General features: G+C 41.6%; 1 protein-coding gene across 1 annotated transcript in view; it reads left to right on the forward strand.

The window, feature by feature from the left end:
• LOC135320849 (uncharacterized) overlaps positions 1 to 26,031 on the forward strand; it is a 79,030-nt gene that overhangs the window by 35,509 nt on the left and 17,490 nt on the right. The window contains exons 4-6 of the transcript XR_010380196.1: positions 16,474 to 16,659; positions 19,145 to 19,369; positions 22,998 to 23,187. The gene's annotated coding sequence lies outside the window, so the exon portion shown is untranslated. The remainder of the gene's footprint in view (positions 1 to 16,473; positions 16,660 to 19,144; positions 19,370 to 22,997; positions 23,188 to 26,031) is intronic.

Consider the following 26,031-nt stretch of genomic DNA (forward strand, 5'->3'; position numbering starts at 1 on the left):
TTCTTCCACGGGATGTAACCTGCTGCAGCGTAGATCTGAGCTTTCCGTATGGAGTGAGGGTTTGATATCCAAAGTTAGCAAAGAAGGGTCAGATGGAGAAAATCGACGTTAACAATTTATTTTGGGGTTTCATTAGACAAGATGCACTATCGCTTAATGGCCCATATAACGTATGTAATTGAATACAGAATATTGCATTCCTTACTTTCTAATGAGAGATGTCTTGCAACGTAAGGTTGTCTGCTTTGGAACTTCAGCTCAGCCACTAGGGCGCCTGTCAGTGTGTTGGTGTGATTGTATTTACACAGTGCATGTAATCTGGGCTTCCTCAGCCCCAAACACTCCAGTGCAGAATCATAGGCTGTAGCCATCACTTAGTTACACAAATACTTCTACAACTATATGATACAAAAAAAAAAAAAAAGAGAGAGAGAGATTGCCTTTATCAAAGTTCCTTTGATTTTAACTGCAAACTGTTGTTGAGCACCTCTGGTTTCCTTTGGATATGAATATGTACATTTCTTTGCATGTAACTTGGATTTTAGACTAGAACACCAACCTCTTGCTTTCCATGAGCCACAAAACTCATAGCCAAATGACATACGTATGAAACATTTTATTCTTTTCTTCTGAGACAGAATCCTTGAATCTGGGACTTGGGCTGTGATTTTGCTTTTTGCTCTTCCCACCCCTCTTGTTGTCTCACTCCTTTTTCTCACGTGGCCTCCAAGAGGTCATGGTCTCCGAGGAGCAGGTGGACAAACACCAGTTGGTCGCCAAGCAGTCCTGCTGTAGAGGGAGCCCAGCCAAGAGCTAAAGGACATCATCAGAGAGGGCTTCCTTGAAGAAATGGGCTCTACATTCAGTTATGAGGACAGAGTAAGAGTCAGCCATGATGAGGAATCAAGAGGGTGACTCAGGTGGCAGGAGCAGCCCGGGTAGAGGCCTGGAGGCTTGTGGGGTGGGGACTCGGGGAGAGTGCACTGTGTGGTCCAGGGTGGAGGGTGCCCCTGCTTGGAAGGACCCTGCAGTGGGCCTAGGGATGGAGGGCTTTGGAGGAGCTTGGTTTTTTACTAGAACTGACACAGAAGAGGCAGTGAAGGGTGTCAGCAGAAAGTGACCCTCAGGAGAGGTACTCCTGGTTTTGCTTCTGATGTTCTACAGAAAAAAGGGGTCGGGGTGGGCGAGAGCAGCTCTGCCCGTCCCTTTGAGACCCACCCCTTCATTCATTTATTCATAACACATGCAATTCTGAGTGTCCAGGGGAGAGAGGGTGGACTCACAGTAGTAAGCAAAATGTATTGCTTCTTGAGAGCTTAGCAGTGTCAGAAGTTGTCTTAGCGTAGAATGTTCTAGGAACACAGCAGGGGCACCTAACCCAAAGTGCAGAGGTTCGAGGGAAGGAAGGCTTCCTTGACAAACCGTCAAAATGAGCCTGGAGGCAAGTGGGAAGTAGCAGCAGGTCAGGGGGCACCTGAGGTCATTGGGGACCTGGGTACTGAGGTGAGGCTGGGCGAGCAGGGTCGGGGGTGGGGCTAGAACTCTACCAGGGAACCTCTGAAGGGTTTGAAGTGGGGGTGACGTAATCAAATTTGTGCTTTGGGAAGGCTGTCCTGGCTGTGTGTGTGTGTGTGTGTGTGTGTGTGTGAAGCGGGGAAGAGGGGGAGAGTGCCACCAACTGGGAGGGTCATTAGAAGACCATTGACAGGCTGGGGGGCCACCAGTGGGAGAGGGGCGTCGGGGATGCTTGGGGACGGCAGGGGCAGTGTGGATGCCGGATTTCCTCATGGGGAGGGCTTATTAACGGGGACCCCCTAGCGGCACCTTGTGGCTGGAAGAAAACGGATGCAGCCAGGTGGACTTTTCTCTTCTTCCATGCCTTGTGTGATGATCTTAGCTCAGCCAACATTTGGAACAGAAGAGCTAAGTTTCAGGGTAGTCCAGGACTTTGTTGAGCTCGTTCGAGTGAGATCTGATAGGATTTAGGCTTGTGTTGAGATCTGCATGTTCACTTAGCTAGAAACGTCCCGTCTTTTGGATTTCCATAGGGGTATTTATTCTTGATAAAGATTGCTTTCTTGGTGAGAGGAAATTTAATACAGCTGCTGTCTTTCTCAAAAAAAAATCTTATCTTTTAAGAAATTTAATATTCAAAACAATAGCAAAATTTAAAAATGATAAAGTAAGGCTTTGGTGTAGTTTCTTTGGATTCTGAGTTAATGTAGAGTTAGAGCCTTTGCATTACTTAAATAGCACATCCTTGTCAGTATTTAAAGAGCTGTTAGTGAGCGCCCCAGGCCCCACTTCTCAAAGCATCATTAAATCTTGCTCTGAAATAGTGAAGTCATAAAGTTCTTGTTGGCAGAAGCCAAACAGTTGGTTTATAATTTGCAGCATAGCACCCTTTATAAAATAATAATAGGTTCAAAATTAAGAAAGTGGAAGATAATTTATATTTTTATAGCTGAAACATAAACTCTCTTGTGTTAATGTTGCAACTGGAAATTTCGAAAAGAAAAATCCTACTGTAATATCATCTACGTGGAATACATATATGTCTATCACGTTTGCAATGTAACTGCGCAGTGGTTTTTGAAGACAGGACCATTCCAGCTGAGATACTGGCAGTGATGCTTGCTGGTTTTCAATGGAAGACCCTAAATTTGCCTACTTATCTTTATTCTTTTCTTTTCTGTTCTCTCTCTCTCTATCTTTTTTCTTTTTTTTTTTTTTTTTTTTTTTTGTAGTGAGATGGCTCAGTAGTGCTTTGCCAGCATGATTTTGGGGCAATTTGGGGGCAGATATCGTGCACAAGCAGTGAGATATTTCCATGCATTTTACTTTCCGGACATCACCATGGAACATGTGGGGGTTTGTGCCTGCAGGCCGGGATGCTGCAGGACTCCCTGGTCCATCACCATTATGTCTTGGAGCTGCTCCAGTCAGTGAATGACTTTCTGTGCCTTGGAGGTAAGGTGATCTGATGCAGATGATCAGATGTGTAACAAAATACTGTTACTTGAAATAGAAAACCTATCAAAAATGGCTCTAAAATACAGGATGAAGGAGGAGAAATGGCTGAGCTGCTTGCATGGGGAATATTCTCAGGTGACTCCCTCATTGTGACTCCTGTCACTCCCCACCCCCCCCAGCCCTGCACGGCAGTCATGCTGAAGCAAGCATGCACTTTCTCAGAAACACGCTGAACTTCCTTGTGCCTCTGTTTGTTGGCTTTTTTTTTTTCAAAGCACATCTTGCCCTTTGCTTAAATGCCATCCCTGCCTAGTCACCTCTTACACTCATTCTTCTAGACCTCGTCCGTACATAGCTGCTGAATGGATGAATAGAATGTAGTATCTCCATGTAGTGGAACATTATTCAGATGTAAGAGTGAATAAAAAAGAAAAAATAAATAAAGGGGAATATGAAAAAGGCCACCTGCTCTGGGAAGTCCACCCTGACTGCTCAACCCGCCCTTTTCCCTTTGAAACCCAATCACTTATGCTCCTCTCTACTATTTTTCATAGTACTTACCAACTTCTAATAAACTTTAACACTTTCAAAAAAAAAAAAAGAGATGCTGATACCACTTCAACATGGACGAGCCTTCATAACAGCACGTTAAGTGAAAGGAAGCAGACACAAACGGCCACATATTGTTGACTTCAGTGATCTGAAATGCTCAGAATAGGCACATGCAGAGGCAGGGAGCAGGTGATGGTTGCAAGGGGCTGGGTGGAGGGGGGTTGGGGATTGACTGCTAGTGACAGGGGTGTTCTTCTGGGGTGATGAAGTGTTCTGGAAATAGATGGTGGTGAGGGCTGCACAAACGTGAGTGTGCAGAAGACTGCTGAGCGCTGTCTCTGGGAGTGCCTGTGGTTGGGGGCGGATTTATTTTGTTCTCATCCGTGAAGAGTCATCTTGTGCTGAGGCCATTCTACTCCTGTGAGTGGTGAGGCTCTTAGACTTTGCAGAGTCATGTATTATTTTCCCCCTTGCGGAGTGTAAGCAAAAAATTTTTAAGCCTGAGAAAGTGCTCCATCTGCAGAAATGTCTTTCAGTTTTGCATGGTGTAAAAATCTTGAGAGCTTTTTAATCGTTGAGGACAGCCTGTGGGGGGAAACAGCCCGTGAAGCCTGGGTGACACTGGGAAGAGCCGCGCTTCCATCCCTGACAGGGGTGGGGATTTCACCCCCGTTCAGGCAGTGAAGGGCCCAGACCCGTGAGCGGAGTTGACAATCGTGAATATTTACGTGTATCCGCTGCTTCATCTTGGATATTAATTTCAAGCTGAGTCAGTTTGTGGCGGCAGCCTCATCCTACATCAGGAATCTATACTATATGCTCTTTGAGGTGAAGACCTGACAGACTTGATTATTTAACAGTCTCCCTTGAATTGATATCTCAGATTCCTTTGTCAATAGTAAAACAGCAGAAATATAGACGTCCTTTAATGCCGATGTGACCTGGAGCAGGTTTAGTCTCTTTGCCTCAGTGGCCTTATCTGCGGGTGGGGAAGATGATAACAGTGCTTCCCTCAGAGGGGCTGGTGAGGGGAGAGTGAGGAGCACAAAGGGAGGACTTACACGAGATGCTCATGAATGACAAAATTTAGTGCTCTCAGCCTGGTGAGGCCTCAGGGGCCGAGATGGCCGAACAGAGCAGTCCTAGCCGGAGCTCGATCCGTGTTGGCAGCTGTTATGATCAGTATCACCACTGTGGGTTATCAGGCAGTTTTAAGACTTGGTAATAGGAATTCATGAATAATGTTAAAAGATTAGACAACTCAGATCCGGTTTACATAGTTCTCAAGATTTCCTATGAGAAATGGATATTTTTCCCCCATCTTTAATCTGAGTTGAGTCTCTAAAAAACTTCTGTATTCCTCCATCTTTTTTATTTAATTCTCCATTTCTTGAAAATAAAAGTCTTTAAATGGAGTTACTGGTGTCTGAACTGAGGGTCTCATGCATGCTGAGCACATACTCTCTGAAGTGAGGTATAATCTCCCCCGTGATTTTTTTTAAACTTTTCTTTCTTAGTATTCAGAGGTTAGAGGCCTCTAATTCTTTTTCTGGAGACATGTCCATGAACCTGTAAATCTATAATTAGTGGACAAAATTTGGTTTATGAAAAAATTCTATAAAACTTTCTGCAATCCATTCAAAAGGAAATGCTCATTGACATAAAATGTTTCTCCTTTATGGTGATTTCTAATTTTTTGTCTGCCTTAACTTATTAAAAGTAATCCTCATCATCATAATGACCAAGCTTGCTCTGAGTGGACACCTCCCTAAGGCTAAAATGCTTTCCTCATGTTTTACCTCATAGCAGGTGTTTAAGGGTAGGTATCAGTGTCTCCTTTTTTGCAGCTGAGGGATTGAGAGGTGGGGCAGCTTGTCCAAAATCTCACACAGCTGGCGCTGGCAGACTCAGGGCTGGAACCCAGGCTGCACAGGATGCTTTCTCAATGGCTCCTCTGATCAGCCCCGTGTTGAGTGGTTTCCCGAACTCCTGTGAGTCCATAAATGAACGATTTTAGCGGTCTCAGTTTGATGAAGCCTTCAAAGGAGACACACCAGTGAGAATGTGAGACAGAGTGGCATAAATTGAAATTGTACATTTTCACAAATGTTGCATTCTCAGGCAATGACTTAAAAAGTTTATATTTTTTTATTTTAGTGCTCTGTAAACACTAAAAACAAAACATTAAAAATGATTATAGTGCAAAATAGGAGTGGGCTTTGAAAGTCCAACCATTGCTAATGATGTTGCTTGTTTTTCTCTAGTGGTGCTTATTGACAGAAAAATTTACAAAGACTGAATTGGTTCTATGTAGTCTTAGTATGGAGGAAAGTTTTGTCAGTGAATATAGTAAGTAAAATCTTTACTCTTTTCTTTCCTGATGATGAATATGTAAGTTGTTTTCATGGCTTAAGTACATTTCCTCATTTGTGAAATTTGAGTGATGCCGTTTACCTTGTTTGACTGTGAGAAGTAGACGCCTTGTATACGAAGCACCCAAGAGCTGCTTAGTAAAAATATGCTGTCACAAGGACAGATAGTTTAGAAGGATCAACTCTGAATACTAAAGAGAGTGGCTTGTTTCTGATGCATATTCAATATGCATATATATGAATATATGAATATGGCTTAAAGTAACAAGGATTCAGGGTTTTGTGTGTGTGTGCAGTATGAAGGTTTAATGAAATCTGTATCATTCTAGTGAGACAGGGACTAGTTAAATCACCTTAAGCAGACGGCCTTGAAGATTATTTACACAGAATGTGTGTTGTTACAACTCAAAATTCATGTTGCCGTGTAACCATCCACTCAGACATTTAAATTCGTAGAAATCTGACCAGAACTATTAAGTTTAGAAAAATCCACATTGATCATTTTAAGGGAATAAGCTTCTTTCTTTTGTGATTAAAGAAATTTTGATTTATTTTTCTGCATGCTTAATAGGTTTTAAAATATCAAAACATTGATTTGACATGTCACTTTTTTTAATAGAATAAAGCTCATGCTGTTTTAATGTGCAAATAAAAGTTTTTGTATTTCAATACACTTGTATGATTTCCTGGCTCTTTGAGAAGTATTTTGCAAGATACTTAGATTACCTACTGTTGGAAAAATACAGACGTGACTTTTATGAATAGAGGTCTAGTACAGATCTGTTGGTTTTTGCTACAGTGAATGACATGAGGCCTAGGAGAGAGAACTTTGCTGCTGATTGCCGGAAGGACAGATCCCAGATCTCAGTCTCCTCTCCTGTAAAATGAAGTGGCTGGACTGGATTCTTTCCTCTTCTAAGATGAGTTTCCATGAGCCTGTGTCTTTTGTTTATATTCAAGAGTATTAGCAATGTCAGATTAAATACTGAATACCCCTCCCTTCCCCGAAGCAAACTGCAGTATGTGGTACATAAGCTTTTAGTTATCTGATTCTTGTTTCTGATTCAACAGGCAATTTTTTTGTTGCATCTTTCCCGGCAACCTGGAAGGTCTTTTTAGCCATAGGAGGCGCTGTTGCACCTTCATACAGTCTTAATTTTCCTGTTTGTAAAAGAAGGCTTAACAAATATTTTTTTGCTTTGATTCCTTTGCTTAGTGCTTCAGAATAGCACAATGTCCATTATGTCTGTCTACCTGGAAAAATTATTCTGCTTATGTCTTTGTTTTATTCTGTCATCTCGCTGTGAACATTTCAGACTTGCTGTGCAAACAATGGCAAAATCGGTCTTTTATTCCAGTGTTAGCAACCAGTGAGCCGGGATTTTATAAAGCAGCTAGAAGCGGCCTCTTGAGCACCTTAAAGCTGAAAAGTGTACTGAGTTCCCTGAGTATTGACCCAGCCGCTGTGTGTCATTTGGTGGGAGGTGATTTTGTACATAGAAGAAGGGGTGTAGTGATTTGACTTGGGTTTGCGTGCACGCGCTGCCACTGAGCCACGTGAGCCTGAGTCAGTTTGTTCTGAGTTTCTCCCTCGTCTGTGAGATGGGGATGCTCGTATATGCTTTGCAGAATTGTGAGAATTAGAAATTATGTAAATTGTTTAGCACAGTGGGAATGTCAAAGGGCTCATAAAGTTTAGCTCCTGTTTTGTATGAAGCCATCATTTTAGAGTCTTTGGCAATTACTAAGAAACAGGAAAATAAGAAAAGCTGGTTTTATGATGAAAGATATTTGAGGAGGTTCCATAGTTCCTATACCCATAATTTAGCATCAGCAAAGTCAGGACCGTTACACAGTCGCCCTGAACCAATGTTAAGCCACAGAATTTTTTGGTACTTCATATATATTGGGGCTTAAGTGGACCCAATACTTATACACATGTTTTCTCCAGCAGCCAACTGAGAGATGACACAGAAGAACAGACAGGCGATAAATGTCTCCTTTATTACTGATGAAGCCACGTTCTCCATGAAATTCAGGGCTGTGGGAAAATGCGTGTCATGATACTGTGTCCCAGAATTAGAGACTCACGCAGTCCCAGGTAACTCTGGGCCACAGCGAGCCTTCCCTTAAGATGATCTGCCCCATCCTGCACAGGGCTGCCCTGCCATGGAGCTGAGCATCCCGGGTGCTTCCCAAGGGTGGCCAACACTGGAGGGAAAGGAAAGGTTTCATATGCCCTGCTTGTCTCTCCGGACTCACACCTCAATCTGTTATTGTGAAGAGTGCTAGCCGTTGGCCAGGGGTCAGGGGTGTGAAGGGGGAAGCACTCTCCATGTACCAGAGGAGTGTGGATGAGGCATCCCTTCTCTCAGTTTAAACAGGTGGTGAGATGCAAGAGAAGGGTGCTCTCCAAGAGTTTATAAGAGGGGAAATAAGGATTTCATTTGGGACTCAGACTAGCCATGAAACACAGAAGATGATTAGTAGGGAGACTTGTAAATCACTTTCTTATTAAATTCACATTTGTTGAGCACCAAAAATGTGCTACATTCTTTTCTGAGCGTTTTACAGAAATGAATCCTTCAATCTTCACAACAAGTGAGTAAGGGAGATTTGATTGTCATCCCAGGTTTACAATGTGGAAATTGAGGCACGGAGAGAGTAAGTAAGTTGGCCAAGGTCACAGAGCTAGTAAGTGGCAGAGCTGGTATTTAAACCCTGGCTGTCTGGTTTCCAGGCTCCCAGGGATGGGCTTTGGGTGTTTAGAGGTATCTGCATCCCTGGATCTCTGTACCTCTGTGCATCACTTAGCCCAGAAAGTACAGGGAAAGAGAGTTACACAGGTGCTCACAGTCGTGTCTCAGCCACTGTCAAAGGACAGTGCACCGTGATTGGCGTTAAATGTCTTCTGGGCAGCAGATCTGTTCGTATAACAGAAATTTAGTCCATTGAGTTAATCTAGAAACCCTTCCTGCTCTGCTTCTGTCCATGGTTGCCATGTGACTGCCTGCCCGTGATTGGGCCGTTGAGGAGAATCTGTACTCATAGTTGAACTCTGATATTTCAGTCTGGTTCGTAGTTTCACATCTCCTGTTACATTAATAAATTCAATTTCTGGTTTCTTTGCATCAGTCTCTCATGAGTTTGGTTAATGTGACATCAGTCCATGGGAGCCCAGGGTTGCTGACGGTATATTTTCTGAGCATGTTGTGGCACTTCTACCCGTGTGGACCTGGGTGGAAGATTTCCGCCTTCCACACTGATTTCCCCGAACAGCAGGGTCCTCTCCCACCCCCGAATGTGAGGCTGGGAGCTCTCAGAGTAGGCCAGTCAGAGGCCAAGTCCACCAATCAGAAAATGATGAAGTCCTTGGAAGTGGGTTTAATAGAAAAAAAGGGCTTCCAGGTAGTCCGATGGGCTGTTCGAGTCCATTTGGTGAAAAGCTATCCACTGTTTCTGGTTGAGCTGCTTCTTTGCTGTTGAAAAGTCTGGATTACATAGAGGGATTTTAAAAAGCAGAAAGGTGTGATTTCATGTGGTACATCCACACAGGTGAGAAGTGATGGATGACCGCCTGTGTGAGGCATAGACAGAGTCTTACAAACTTCATAAAACAGCTTTAAAAGCTCTGCCATCTGAGTGCACTTCATATGGGGTCCAATTCATGACTGGGCATGCTGAGAGGGCAAATAATTGATAATGGCAGAAAGGACACGGAGGCATCAAAGAGATCTCAGTCATGTTCCCTGTTTAAAGGATGTGGCACAATGTAATTTATTTGAGCTGGTTCTTCACTGAACAGTTTCGAGTGTTTTCTGGGACTCCCCAGTGCACCAAGGTTCCTTACAGCTGGGTGTCCCCACAGTGCAGCTCTGTCAGCGCTCATCCTGGGCTGACGTGGTGTCACGGGGAGCAGGACGGTCAGCGTCCCCGGCTCCTCCGAGCTCCGTTTCTTCATCCGCAATGCTGGGTTTCTCTTCGCTGTCTACTTAGTAGGGTTGCTGAGAATCACACGTGATGGTTGTCAGGGGCGATTTGTGGTTGTCCCTGTGATAGTCATATAGTGAATATTTGATAGAAACTCTTGTTTTTTATTAAAATTATGGCTCCTAGATTGCAGTGGTTTTTAGTCTGCATTTACTCTTTTTATAAATTTATTCTTATTTTTAAATAAGCACTTATTTTTATTTATTTTTATGAAGGTACTGGGGACTGAAGCCAGCACATTGTGCATGCTAAGCAGGTGTTCTACAACTGAGTAATACAGACCCTCCTTGTCTGAACTTAAAAATAAATATTTCAATACACAAAATAGCTCTTAAACACCATCATGGGACCTATTTTCTGTATAGACAATTGAATACATATGCTATTTCAATAAGAATAAATGTTGTTGGGACATACTTTCTGAATCTGTTTATGTGTTTAAAAACGATCATAGGTAGTGATAAACACGAGTCTTAGATCCACTACTTAGGGTCTGTTTTGCCATCATGGGAAATTATATTCTATAGAGAAGGCTAATTGGGTCTCGTTGATATTTGGATGATTTAGCAGATGATGAAGGCTTTCAAAAGCTGACAGTTTTGTATTTTAAACTAACTACAAAGTTATCTTCTATAAATTGGAAGTCCTCAGCTTGTGAATTGCCCAGTAATTCAGTGTGTACATGTCTGTGTCTCTGTGAACGTGTGTGTGTGTGTGTGTGTGATTTCAGGAAGGTAGAAATAAGTTCCATATAGCCCTCTGATACCTCTCTCTTCCAGTTCAAGGTGTAGGCATATATTTATACAAATAAATTGATACTCTTTTGTCATTTGGCATATTGGTGGGTATAAAAGTTTCTCATACTTGTTTCAGAAGGGTTGGGGAGAATGAGCTTAGAAAATAGGAGGAGATAGAGGCAGGAAGGTTCTTTACACTTTGTGCAGGATGAGAAACAGTAGCTTTTCTTTTTTCTACTAAAGCAAACTGGCACTGAATTGTAACATACTATTACTCAGAATTGCTTTTCTGATCAGATACGAGTGCCTCAGATTTTTCAAGGCAACATGAATGATGAAATGTGTTTTAGCAATTATCTTTAAATGTAGTTTTATTTTTTAATTAAAAGGCTATAGCCTGTTCTTTCTTCCAGCGTTACAAGAAGTTCCCATTGATCCAGGTACATGATAATTGTGCTTAGTTTCTTCGGGTTATTGTTTTGTTTTTTTTTTTAAGTGCTTGTTTCATTGTGGTGTGAATGAATGTTTAAAATTTCTGGATTTTGATGTTTAGAACATGCTGATTTATCAGAACTGTTAAAAACCTGATTGCTGTTTGGTCCTCGTTTGGTGGGGCAACCTATTGATTTCTGTTGTCTGTTAAAAAGGGAAATTCTTCCTCTAGCCTGTAGATCATTAAGTGAATGGTTTGCAGTGTGCCTTTAAAATTCTTTGAATGCATTGAGCATGTTTGTCCAGTGAATTTTGAATTGACTCATAGTAATGACTTTGATTCTGTGGCTTTTGCTCGTCTCCACATGAATTTGAATTCTCTGTTGCATTTTGTATACGTGTTCTTAACAGGGGAAGAAATTTTGCATTTTTTACATTGGTGGGTTTTCCTATCCCCTCTGAATGCCTTCTGTAATTGATACAGCGAAAATCTGTTATTGCAGTGCTTAATTATTTCATAAACTATTTTTTGGCTTAATCAGATACAATGACAAAGAATGATAATAAAAAACATGAAAAACTTCCTTCCTTTGAAGAATAGAAATGAGGTGGTCAGGCTCACGCGTGCTTTGTACCTGACACCCTTACTTTCATGTCATTGTGTATCATGATTCGGAGATGGAGTTGCTTCAGGTTTGTAGATTTTTGTTTTAACATTTGTGTTGAATTCATTCTCTAGGCTGATGTTTCCTGTTGCGTTTGTGGAAAGTGTAGGTGAAGGGAAACAGATGCTATGTTTTGTATTCAGGAGGCCTGAGTTGCTGAAGAGAATAGAGTAGAGGGTGGGCTGAGGAACAGAGTGACACTCCCTCACCTCCAGGCTGAAATTGATGAACAATGAAATCAATTAGGTGTATCGGTATTTATTTGACCAATAGAAGTCAGAGGGCCCAGACTGTCTAGTTATGCGCAATGGAAAGTACTGAATTCACCTGCAGAATTAGGTGATTTACCAAGTAGAAGCAGCTTAGAGCAATCAGAAAAATCAGTTCTATGATGAGATATAAAAAGAATATAATATCTATTATTTCTGAAACTTTTCTATGTTAAGTTGTGTAGAGCTAAAATTAAGTTCCAAGCACCAGGAGTTATGAGTCTGGGTGGTTCTGTGGGATCGTTATTCAGGGATGTGTCTAGACCCTGCTGGAATGGCCGAAGCTGGCAGGAAAAGACCCAGAGCCAGGATTTGTCATCCTAGGGTGTCCTCCATAATGGTTCCATGTGATAGCCCATGATTGGGTTAACAAATTTAACAGACTCCAGACGCATGTGAACCTTAAGAAGAAAAAGTGTGCTTAGTAACTGCTTTCAAGCAAGCACCTGTGCATCCTCACTCCTGTCTCCTTGCCATAAAAAGCAGAGACAATGCCTTGCTTGCATATTTGAGGTTTTAGATAGCACTCTGTTCATTGCACAGCAATGACCCAGGCCCTCAGCTATAAATGCTGGGCGTGCGTGCTGTTAGATAGTCTATTATCCCCAAAACACGGACCTGGCTGGACTGGTGGTCTGCTTTGTAATGAATATCTAAAGAATTTATCTTGTTCCCCTCTCCCCATGACTCCCCTAAAGGTAAACTAAGCCTTTTTACTCATTGTGGATTCTACAATCTCTGTCTCATCCTGTCTTTCCCCAAGTTCCTGTTTACTATCACACAACTGTTAAAGACTATTTTCTTTGATTATACACAATAAATATGGGAGCATTTGAGAGGCTCTTGGAGTTGGCTCCCTACTCCCTCTCGCTTTCTTTCCTTTTTCCACAGTCTTGAGTCATTCATTCCATGTCGGTAAGACTTCTGCCAGCCAGAACCCACAGTTCCAGGTGAGAAGGATGCAGACTTTATCTCTCCTACCCGAGGGAGAGAGAGAAGAGAATTGAGATCTGCTCCCCCGTGGTCCCTTCCTGCCCCAGGGCCACTCCAGTTCACCTGCAGCCTTCTGGCCTCTGCTCTCAGGGCCTCTGTCCCAAGACTGACATCAGCCTTTTTTTCCCTTGTCAATATTTCCTGTGCCTTTCAGGAGTTGGTCTCTTCTCTGCAATTCCACCCTGGCAGATGTGATGGTGGTCAGCGTGCTGGTGGGCCGTCATTTGGGGACTCCCAGGAGCCATTCTGATTCTCCTGAGTCTCTCATTCGGGGTTACAAAACTGTTGAGAACCGGAGGAAGCCCATTCACGTGAGGTCAACACAGTATTACATCACTTTCATTTTATTTTTGAATTTTCATTGGAGAAATTATTTGTAACAAACTTTTCCAGATTTTCGGCCGCCTGCTTTCCTCACCACTATTTCCTTGTTGGCTCTGGTGCTTGTTTAAAGAGCCAGGTTTCTTCTCTGGTCATTTCTAGCAGCTGGGCTTGCCGAATCCTTGATCTGCATTTGAAGCAGAATGCTTCTTCGTGATGTCAAACTGATTTTCCTTGTCATGTCTTAATATTTTGTGTACACTCAGCAACTGTTTCAAGTGAAATGCTCTTGTCCAATTTCGGTTAACTCACATTTGCTGAACTCCTGCTTTCATGCTGAGGGCAGTTTCTTCTTCCTGTAATAAAATTTAGCAATTTGCATTTACTATGGGAAGGTACTGGCCCGAGGTGCTCTCGTTCTTAACAGTTTTAATAACAATTCACCCATTAAAATGTACAGTGGTTTTTACTCTATGCCCAGAATTGTGCATCCCATTCAATCTTAGAACATTTTCATCCCCCCAACAGGAAGCTCCTTACGCATAAGCAGACATCCCCATCTTCCCCATCCTCCCACAGCCCCAGGGAGCCACTTTTCTCTCTCTGTGGGTTTGCCTCTGCTGGAAATTTCATGTAAATCGAGTTACTTCATGTAAGTGGAAGCATCTATTGTGACTGACTTCTTTCACACTGAGTAACGTTTTCAATATTTGTCCACGTTGTGGCCTGGGTCAGTACTCTATGCTTTGCTATTGCTGAATAATATTCCTCTGTATGGCTGGGCCCCTCTGTTTACCCATTCATCACGTGATAGGCATTTGTGTTGTTTCTGCTTTTTGGCTGTGATGAGTAATGGCACCGTGAATATTCCTGTAGGAGTTTTTATGTGAACATTTGTTTTCAGTTCTCTTACGTGTGTGCCCAGGAAGCAAAATTGCCTGGTTATTCAGAAACCAAATGTTCAACTCTCTAAGGACCTGCCAGGCGTTTTTCCAAAGTGGCCAGGCTGTGTTACATCCTCACCAGCAACGGCTGCGACCTCTGCATCTTCTGTGTCCTCATTAGTGCTTGTTACTCTTTTTTTGATTATAACCTATTGTAGTGAGTGTGAAGCAGTTTCTCCTAGTGGTTTTGACTTGATTTCCCTTACAGCTAATGATATTGAACATCGTTTCGTTGTGCTTATTGGTCATTTGTATATTTTCCTTGATAAATGTTTTTCAGATCCTCTATTCATTTTTTAATTGAGTTGCCTTTTTATTGTTGAGTTGTAGGAGGTTCTTTTTGTTTTTGTTTTGTTTTTGTTTTTGTTTTTTGGTAGATACAAATTCCTTATCAGATAAATGATTTGAAAAAATTTCTGCTGTGTGTTGTTTTTTCACTTTCTGGATGGTGTCTTTGAAGCAAAGTTTTGAAATTTGATGAACTCCAATTTATCTCTGTTTTCTTTTTCCTTGTCCTTTTGGGGTAATATTTAATATCTGAGGTATTTTATTTAAACTTTTATATATAAAATAACTTAATTATTGGGACCGTTCTAGGAGACGGGTGCTGTTGTTGTCCCCAGTCTATGGATAGGAGACTGGGATGCAGAAAATTTCACTGACTTATCAGTGTCAAAGCTACCCAGTGCTGTGGGAGTTCAGACCCTCATGTTTGTCCCCAGCATCTGTGCTCTTCACCACCATGCTCCACTCCTTCCTGGAATCGTTAATGAAAAAGTCTTTACTTTTTTGATTTCTTGTCAGTTTTTGTTTTTCTCATTGGGGCCTCATCTCCTCATTTTCCTTTAAGAGATCAGTGTAGGTTTATTTTAGGTCTCATGTAGGCAGAAGCATTGCTATCAGTTAACTTCTTTATTACTCACTCCCCAGTGATGGCTGTTGCTAATTGACCTAATGAAGTCTTGCTTTAGTCTTTCCTTCTCATGACACTAACAACAGAGTCATGACTTACAGAATGCTTAAAGAAGAAAGTACTTGATTGATTTTATTTTGCTACCCAATCAAACCAATCAAATAAAAACCCCAGAGTTGACACAGACGGTAAGACCTCCAGAATAGGGTCACTGTCTTCCTTGTGTTCCATTTGTTTCGTCACAGTGTCTGGATAGTGCCTTGCTGTCCAGCAGTTTTGTTAGGATACAGTGCTCGTGAATCATTGTAAGGACAGAATTTTGACAACAGACTGTGCTGTTCATTTCACGAGGGAAAAGTTAATATAGAAATACTGCTCAGATCTATTTTAAAATTAAGCTTGGAATTTTGAGAAGAATTCAAGAAACCATACAAAGATCTTTTTCACTAATTTTAGATCTATCTTAGACACATTATGGTTACATAGCAGAGTACCTTATCAAGTAGATTTGACAAGAGGTGTGTATTATTGATTATTTGTTTTAGTTGAAATATTCTACCTGGGATAAAATATTCAGTGCCCATAAATGAACAAATATGTTTGTATTTCTATGCAACAAGGGAGCAGACTTCATATGTTTCTATATAATATATATGACTGTGTGTTTTAATCTGTCTTTCAGTGTTTTTATAGTTTTTCAGCAATGTTGTAACTTTAGAATTCTTCTAAGAAAATCACCCCAGATTCTAGTGCAGTTTGTACTGTGTATCCTGTCTTATGCATGGGATTCCACTGTCCCCACAGGGAGGAATTTCCTCTTCTATTGAGTTAGTATCAGAGTTAAAGGAACTGTGATTTCTAGGCCTTTGCTCTCCATGTGTTTGCAGTTGGCTGTCAATCGCGATTTTCCCTTTCTTGAGTTTTCATTGTTCAATTAGAATTTTTGAAAATAACTATTAATATGTTGCATCGATCTCCCTAGAAACTTGATGTGTTTGTGCTTTTCAGTTTTCAATTTATGAAAAATGTAAATACACACTTGTTTTTAAGTAGTCCTTTTTCACTAGATATTTGGTTACCTCTTTATAGTTAAAATATTTTTTTCCCAATGAATGAATCGGTGTGCATGATTTAAAAGATACCTTACTTTTTATTTTTCTTATTGTAACAGTTATATTCATTGTAGAGAATTTAGAAAATACGGATAAACACATTAATAACTTAAAATGGCCTCTAATCTCACCTAGACATACAGTTGTAAGGTTTGAAATTGAGAATTACAGGTCCTCTCACATTGTTCTTCTTTTTCAAGTACGTTTTGGTTACTGAGACCCTCGAATTCCCATATGAATTGTAGCAGCAGCTAGTCAGTTTCTGCAGAGGAGCCCGCAGGGATTGTGATCGAGACCACGTTGAATATACGGATCGTTCTGGGGAGCACTGCCATTCCAAGAGCGCTGTCTTCTGATCCAGCAATGTGCTTGGTTTGTCTGTCCAGGTATTTAGGTTTTGTTCATATTATTTTTTAACAATGCTTTGAGTTTACAGAGTTATTTTACTTTTTTTTTTTTTTTTGCCTTTATACTGAGGACAAGTGTGCCAGGTACCGGGATCAGAAGTGTATTTGAGCCCCGCCACTTGCTGCCACCATGGTCGCTGCGCTCTTGCTTCACCCGCTCTACAATCTTGCACAGAATAGGACCTCAGTAACTCTCTCTCTCGAATGATTATATGCTTGTTGGATGATGCTTGAGAGTCCGTGTGATGATTTTTTTTCCCAGCCTTTCCCCACTTCTTTACTATGCCCTTTCTCTTCCTTTCCTCCAGCCTGGGTTTCAGTTTACCTGTGGCATTGATTTTTCTTGTCTGTAGACACTTCCTTTCACTGGTTCACGATAATTTTACATGTGGGCTGTGGAAACTTGCTAGATGTCAAGAAAGAGCCAATCCATTGCATGCTAGTAATTTTAGAGTGCATTATTGTTTTATCGATTGAAATTAAATCAGGGTGACCCCCTGAGCCCTCCCGTGAGCTGTTTTTGCCTTCCTACATGTGATAAAGCTCTGGTTGCTGAATGTGCCCTTTCCCCAGACTTGGTTTTGGAGTTAAGTCACCATCAGTGGAGCCCTCTCTTTAAAAGATGAAGAAAACATTTGCTCCTTCTCCCTGGTTGGGGACTTGGATGAGATGAGGTACCAGATAAAGAATGGAGCCCCACCTCATTCTAACACCCGCTCGTTCCTTTCCTTTCTCCACGGAAAAAGAGTACAATTCAACACTATAAAGATTGATTGTGACCAAATGAGATAGACAGGACAACCGATCATTTATTAAATATACTTTCATGCCAGAAACAAGTGTATTATACACACAAAAAGCACACAAAGCACGGTAGTACCGTGATTACAAACGTGGGTCCGAGTTCGAGTCCTGCTCTGGAGTGACCAATCCTGTGAGATGGAGAACTGGTAGGTCGGCTTAGCCTCTCTCGGGCTTGTTTTCTGTCCTGCAGAGATGGGGCTCGCTAGGCGTCCCTCCCCCGTAGAGGTGCTGTAGGGTGCAAATAATGCGCGTGGGCAGCCCGAGCACAGCTGCTCGTTCCTCGTAAGTGCAGGAGAGCATAGCTTTTGTGGTGAAGGCTTTATAACAGCCCCGTGTAGACTCTCAGTGCTCCGAAGGGATGCCCTGTGGTTTGGAGATGGGATTCTCATTTCTGTAAATACCCAAGGATTGTGTAATTGGGCCCTGCTGATTTGAATCTATTCTTTAGAAAGTACATATTGTAGATATATTTTTCAAGCATGCATGCTTTTTTCTTTTATTATTTATAGTTCAACCCTCTCCCTTGGTGGGACTTTTCATGGAATCCAGGAAAAAGCCCTAAGCCACCTGCCTCTTCACACGTCTCCGTGGCGGTTTTCTTCCCTGACTAGAAGAGGGTTCTGCATAGGAAATTTTCTTTGTTCCCCTTTTCTTGGAGTCTCTCTGTCTGTCTGCCCACCTCCCACCTGTCCAACTGTCCATTTCTCTACCCACTCATTCTTCTGACTTGTTCCAAAAAGCATTTCAGGCAGCTTACAGAAGAACAGATACCAAATAAACAGGTGAGAAAGTGGGGCCAAGTTCAGACAGTGAGGCTAGGAGGCGAGCCTGTGTGAGGGTGGCAGGCATGAGAGACACGCGTCTGCCCTGTGACTTATAAGATCGACAGCAAGAGTGTGCCTGAGGCTCCCAGCAGACACAGGGAAACTGAGTGTGTGGGAGATGCTCACTGGCTGTGAAATAAATAAGTGGCTGAGGAGAAGCCCAGCCTTTCCAGCTACTAAGGCTTAGGAGAATAATTTGAGTGTCTTCAACATCAGATTATTTCATCTTTTCTTTTGTCAGAGTTCTACATATAGTTGGTTACATTCTGTACCTTGAAATTTCTACAAAATTTCTTCCCACGTGAGTCCAATGACTCGGGAATGGGGTGGTTCTGCTCATTGACTGGGGATGGCCAGAAACCGAAAATGACAGCTTCAAAGGAGCCTGGGATTTGTCAGTTATGTTTTGTCAGTACTGTAGAGTTCAAAAAATGCTTTCACAGTATCTCTCCATCTGAGGCGGCAGCGTGCTCTCTTAGCAGCATCAGGAGCTCAGGGCCACGGGATGGTGGGGGCTGACTGCTTTGCAGTCAAGACAGCTGAGCTAGTCACTGCAGGTGTGGTTCTTTTACGTAAGGCCTTTCATGTTCTTTACTTGAATGTTTCAACAGGGAGTTAATTCACTGAGTCAATTAACATTTAATGAATATGATGCTTTGTTGTAAAGACAGTTATAGACAGAATATAAGCTCTGAAGCCTTTAAAAACGGTTTCATTACTGAAATTTCACTAGGGGAGATACACAGTTTATCTTATTTATGCCTCTCTTTTAAAGTAACAAAGAAACAAGACAGAAAAGGCAGAGGATGGTTTCTGTTCTTCCTTTCTGCTTGCAGGTGCCCTCACCTCCAGTAGCATCCATCCAGACACCGGAACTGACACTGGCCGTGCTCAGAACTGCCTCAGCCCTGAAGACACAACTGACAAATAGAAGGGGACCACGCCCTGTTACAGCAGGTGCTCTCACTTTCTGGATCCTTATGTAACTGAGCGGTGTCAATCAGGATTGCCCGTTTTACATTGTGTGGCGCTGCTGCGGTGTCTCCTAGTTATTTGTTTCTGTAAGTATTCATGTATTATTCCCCAATGCGTGGTACTACACGTCTAAAAATGCTTTTTTCAGATGAAAAATAACGTGCATTTAATATAATATGTCTGAAAAAAGGGGCAAAAGATTCTATCCTGGTCCCGCTACTCAGAGATAATAATTAACAATTTAACATTTATTTTCTGTTCTTTTCGTCAGTGTGTAGCATCTCTGTCATAAAAACCAGTGAGCACTCCGTCCCTGTTTACTGTTCGGAGACCTCCATTTTCCATTCGGCTTATTACATGATTTTCTACAATATTCTATCTCCCCTGGCATGATTTTTAAAGACCAGTGTAGCATTCTGTCTTATGGAGGCATGGTCCATTTTACTTCGGACTTAAATAAACTTTTAAATTCCAAGTATACTTAACTGAAATACTGAAAAGAGAACTGTGGTGGTACAGGAAGGCCCCTAACTCCCTTCCCATTAATTCCTGAGAGTAAAAGCTTTTGAAAATTTGGTATATATATTTCATGACCTTTATGCCTATGAGATACATATATATACACATATGAGAAATCAATGTATAGGTGTGTGTATATATGCTTTATTTAAAAATGAGACCATACTATATGTTTTTCTGCAGCTCGCTTTATTCACTCAGGGGTATATCATGGACATCCTCCCACTCCAGACTCACCCGGCCCTTTCAGATAGATTGGAGGGGTCTCCTGATGTGTGGGTGTCGTCTCTTGCCCACGGACACATTTGGTGGGAGAGTGCTGTGGACAAGGCCCTGGACCACGGCGAAACGCCGGCTCCCTCAGCGCCCGCAGCTCGCCTTGATTTACCGCATCATTGTCTTGATGGTGGACAGTTAAGTTTTCTCCATTTTCCACTGTCAGAAAGAATGTTTGAGTTGCATCCTTCTTGTACAGAACTTCCTGTGATCTTGTATGTGTATTCCTTTAGTTAAGGCTTCTGGAAATTTAGTCCCTGGATGTGACATTTACATTCATCACAGACTCCTTTCAAGTGACTAGAAATTCCTTCTCCATTGGGGAAAGAAAAAATGCACAATTACTTATGTAACCAATTCTCTATCGCTGGATATGATTTCACTTCAGTTTTTCTTCCCACCTTTGTAAACAGTGCTGTGTAAATGCCCTGATGGGTACATCTTTTTGGACTGATTTTTTTTTTCCTAAAGGAAACGATTCCTAGAAGTGGAGTTGAGTCAGTGTGTATGTACGTTTTTCAGAGCTTACAAATCCATTGATATGTCATCCTCTGAAAAAGTCGCTCATGATTTGTTCTCCCACAGATGGACACTAGCTAGAATATCTTAAAAATATTTGCCAATATGATAAGCAAAAGTGCTTTTTCATTGTTTTTGTTTGCATTTGATGACCAGTGAAGTTTTGAGCATTTTTCACTCATTAGCCATTTGACTTTTTTAAAATGAATGATTCTTTTTTATCCTTTCCCACATTTAAGTGAGGGAGCTTCTTGTTGCTTTGTGACAGCTTTTTGTATGTTATGAAAATTAACTTCGTGAATTCATCAACATGTATCACAGAGCTTTTTCTTGTCATTTCTTTCCTTTCATTTTGTTCAGGAAGTTTTTTGATTTTTGTTGTGACTCAAACTATTCTTAGGATAGTAAATGTCTTCCTTATGGGTATTATCTTTGACATTATTCTTAGAAATACTCTCTTATAATGGAATAAATCTCTTCTGTAGTTTTTTTTTAATCTCTAAGATGGAGATTATAATAGTACATGTTATAGTGAGGAGAAGTTGAGTTAATAAGAGCAAAGAGTTGTATTTGCTGTTACTAGTACTTTTTAATATTTACATCGCTATCTGCAATTTATCTTGTGGTCATTATGACAGGAGTAGAATTTATTCTTTCCAGGTGATTCTCTGTCCCAGGACAATTATCGAATTCATAATTTTCTCTTTGATTTGAAATCCCACCTGTACAAAATACTTACATACACTAGAGTCTTTTTTGAGCTCATGGTTCCCTTCTGTCAATCTCCTTTCCTTACTCCAGCACCATATCTTACATGTTGTAAAAATTTATTTAATAACTGGCAGTCTGATTTTTTTTGATTCTTTTCTTCCATCCCAAATTTTCTTGTCAAGTATTATGACTTTATTATTCCTGAAGAATTCCAAAATATTTTGTTCAAGTTATAAAAAATCAGATTGGAATTTTCATGGGATTTTTTAGTAAGTTTTGAATTATTCTTAGGAGAACTTACATCTTTACAAAACTGCTTTTCTCCATGCAATATGTTTATGTCTCTACATTCATACCTCTTACTTTAACCCTCAGTACAGTCCTGAAGTTTCTCCATTTAGAATATGGGCATTATTTTTGAATTTATTCCAGATTATTGTTTATGTTTTTGTTAATTTTGTAAGTGAGAATTTTTTGCTATTATATTTTTAAATGTTTAAAACTGACATTTAGAAAGGAAGATTCGGTTTGTCAATACTCACTTTGTAACTTGTCATTTAAAATTGTAAGTATTAAGTACTTGTTCCAGAATCCTTTCTTTTCTGTTTTTTAAAATTTGTTTCCAAGATTCTCAAAATGTTCATAGCTAAGTAGTATAGGTGGGGACACAGATGGAGAGAGGAAGTGTGGCTCACGAACAAACTGTGAGCACTTTCATGGCTGCCTATAGGCTGGAGAAGCCACAGAAGAGCCCAGGTTAGACCAAGGGTGGCTTTGTATGCACTTGAAAGCCAGCTTTCCTGCCTGTATGGTGAAGCCTGGTGGGCGTGGCAGGTAGATGATCAAGGTCTGATCAAGGTCATTGGCTGCACAGAGCACTGTGTCTGTGAGAACTGGAGACCATTACCATGGGAAATGCTTGGCGCCAGGAACACTGCAGGGGAGCTGGGGAGCCTGTGTGTTAAGGATTTTCCAGCCCTGGGAGTGGGAAGATGAGACTCTGCATTCAGATCTGAGTTTGAATGCATCCTCTCTTGTTTACTGGTCCTCTGACTTTTGTCAAGTTATCTACCCGCTTTGAACTCCTGTTTTCTTGTCTCTCAAAACAGGAGAATTACAGCCTGCTGCTAGAGTGTTTGATCAGGGTAAATGATTTGTGTCTATAAGATGCCACGTACAGTCACAATCTCAGTGAGAAATGGGCTGTCGCCTCTTCTTCTGCAACTCAGTGCTCGATAAGACATCGGGGGAAAGCCAGTCCCTAATTTGTATGTGATGCAATGAGGAACAAAATTAACGTCTTGCCTTTCCCTAGCAGTATTCTTATTTCTTTGCTTCATTTACCTCTTTCCTCCTTTACTCTCCCCTTTCACCTCCTCCACCAAAAGAGACTGAGTCTGTCTCAGGACACTACATTCAAATTACTTTAAATGTTGGCTCATCCCCATGAAATTACAGTGAAATTAAAAATAATCTGTACACGTCCCAGACATGATTATATTTGATTTACACACTCACACACACACACACACACACACACACAATCAGGCTACCTCCCATTTGCTGAGGGAGAAGGACCACTTTTTCTGAGTTTTCATTCACTGAGCGTGAGAGCAAAGTCTCTTAAGCAGAAATTCGCCTGGCTTCTTGCATGGTTTTTTAAATTGGATTTCTGCTTTGTGTCCACAGAAATAGACTCCTATTAGAAGAGGGGAAGTGGAGACATAGATATTCTGCTGAGATATTGGTGTCATCATATTTGAGTTGGAAAGGACTTACGACAGCATAGAGTCGTACCTTTTTATGGGTGAGAATCCATGATAGTGTAACTTGGACAAGAACCCGGGTCTTCTGTCTTCATGTCCACGCGGATGAAGAGGTAACTGGGTGGGGGATGGCAGGGATCCTTGCTTGAGTTCCGGGGTCTTGCTAGTTTCCATTGTTCAGCTGCCTTTAATTTATGTCCATGTGGCCTCTCATGGGAAGGTCACTCTATCCTGATAGATTGAGTTTCTAATCAGCAAAAAGGTCTGGACCCACTCATGTTTCCCAGAGATTTTCTGCTGACCTGCTGACACTTTATATACATGAGATCTAAGAAACTGCTGGATATAAAATCCTTATTGTTATCATTTGCCCTCGAGTTCCACAGGAATGGGGTACTGTCTCAGGCTGTCTAAGGCCAGCTCTGAACAAAGATAGGGTGATAGGCTGTGCAGCTGGACACTCCCCAGTCGAATGGGATTTCCACCTTAGTTTTTAGAATCAGGCAGATGAGTTCAAATCTTACCTTTACCAGTTATTAGCTTTGTGACCTTGAGGAAGAAACTTTACTTTTTTGGGGACAAATTTTCTTTATCTGTAAATAAGTTCAGTATTTATTTTAGGGTTTTTGTTTTAGAATTGAATGAGCTAATTCCCTCATTTATTCCTAAAATACTGATCACATGGTTCTATGCTGGTGACTTAGTGGTTGATTACTAAGGGACTCAGTAGTGAGAATGTGGGTGAGGCTCCCTGGATAAAAGAGCTTATATTCCATGATATGCTTGTAAAAGACTGGATTGCAGTGGATTTTTAGTAAATGTCCATTCCTTTCCTAATCCCCATTGATTGTGTATATATCTTTATACTAATATATGAACAATTTTTTATTGCAATTTAAGTCTTTTTGTAGTATTTAAAGTATGTAGCTATAACAAAAATACGTGAAATAAAATGATTTGACTTTTATTTTCTTTTCAATAAGCAAAACAAAATAAAATAGAAAAGAAAAGAAAAAGTTTTGAAGGAGTAGAAATAATTATATTTCCGTGGAATCGACTCTCTATGTTAGGTTTTTCCGTTGTGTTCTTAAACAGCATATAAAATTGACAGGTTTTGACTTCAGTGTTGATAGCTGGGTGAGTATAGTTTCTTTTTGTGGTTGTCTTTGATGAATTATTTGCACTAGATCATAAATAATGTGCATGTTACATATTGGAAACGAGGAAAGAGTGGAGACATACTACCTCCAATGCAGTCATTTTGTTACCGAGTCCAAACACATTCTGCTCACCAAATGACAGGCCAATAAACTGGGAGATGAGGTGTTGGAGCAAGGAATAGTGACTTTACTTGCAAAGCTGGCAGACCCAAAAGATGGCAGACTGATGTCCTGGAGAACCATCTTCCCCAAGTCAGAATTGAGTCTCCTTTTATACTAAAAAGGGGTGGGGCTGCAGTTGGTTGTTGGAAACTTCTTGTTGTATGAATTGCTTGTCCTTTGAATCCGCTGTTCTTGCAGCTGTCCATGTGGATCAAATCATGTTGCCCCTGTAAAACCTCCAAAAATAAAACAAAGTTATTCTCTATTTTGCAACTTGCCATCTCTACATAAGTGCAGATTAGTTAGCATCCTTCAAGATCACGGCCAGGAGTAGAGGCTGTCCTGGATATTTCAGTCTAAAGGCAACTTTCTTTTACAAATGGTGCAGAGATAACAAGTCTGAGCCTAGAAAACAGGGCACAGGGTTAAAGCCAAAAGAACAGACCTAACATGGGGTCAAAATTGTTCTTTTCTATTACAATTCCCTTTTCCGCTTCATAGATAATTTTAGTAAGAAACATGAGCAATTTTGTATTTTTGCTCCTTAATAACCGATAAGTGGGCCAACTATATTTTTGTGAGCAGGGATGCTGTGCGGGCATAGGGGTCACAGCAAACTCTTGTTGGGGTGGCCGACCCTGGAACATGTCTGATGCCCCGTGAGTGTTGGTGAGGGTCCCCCTAGCCAGCGGCTCTCTTCAGGAGCCAGCATATGGGCATTGATATCTGGAGACCTCATTTTCGGCTGCAGGAAATTTTTTAGATACTGCGATTGATAAATCACTCCAGCTGGGGATAATTAGGGAAAAAAGGGAAAGGAAAAGGGTTTGGAGTAGAGTAGAAGAGAAGGACATCAGATCACGGAGCCTGAGTGCTTGGCAGCGTGGCTTCGGTGGAGAGGGGAGCAGACGTGGGGAGGGGCCTGGCCCCGGAACCAGCTCCTGCACCTGTCCCCGTGCCCAAGCCACATAGCTTTTAATTGGGCCACCTCTCTGGGCTGGATGTCACCCTGGGCAGAACCTTGAGAATCGAAGGTAAGGGGTGGGCAGCACTCACCTAGGGGGTCACTGTGGATTTCGGTCAAGTCCACAGTGCCTTTCCTGGTCATGTGTCTTCACTTGTCCTTTATCTCAGGATCTGAGGAGGAGGAGAAAGGAACTCAGGTAGAGATCCAGGAAGATATCCGACTGTGTTAAGAGAGGACAGACACAGTGACACGAGGAGCGAGGACACTTGCAGCAAATTAAAATGACTTCACAACTATTGCTTCAGAGTTGCAGGTGTGAGAAAGCCTAAGCCTGTCTCAGAGTGCAGGGGACAAGTGGAAAGGAATGGCAAAATTTCCGCTGAAAATTGAAATTTTGTTAAATAGCCTGCTACTGTTGCTTGTATCACTTGAATGAATGCAGGCATATTTCTGTGGGCATTTATAGGTTCACTCAACCCCACCAGCCCCTCTTGCCCCCATCGGGGATGGGATTTCTCAAGCACAGTGCCCCTCCTGCTTGGGTGGGCCACGCTGCGTGTCCTCGCCTGGGGCCGGGCTGCTGCAGGGCACTGAGTCCCCGAGGCGCGGCCTGGGAGACACGTCAGGAATATCTCTGCTCTCGACTGAGGGCCTCCTTTTCCCCCTGC

Source organism: Camelus dromedarius, unplaced genomic scaffold, assembly GCF_036321535.1.
Source record: "Camelus dromedarius isolate mCamDro1 unplaced genomic scaffold, mCamDro1.pat HAP1_SCAFFOLD_185, whole genome shotgun sequence".
Lineage (NCBI taxonomy): Eukaryota > Metazoa > Chordata > Mammalia > Artiodactyla > Camelidae > Camelus > Camelus dromedarius.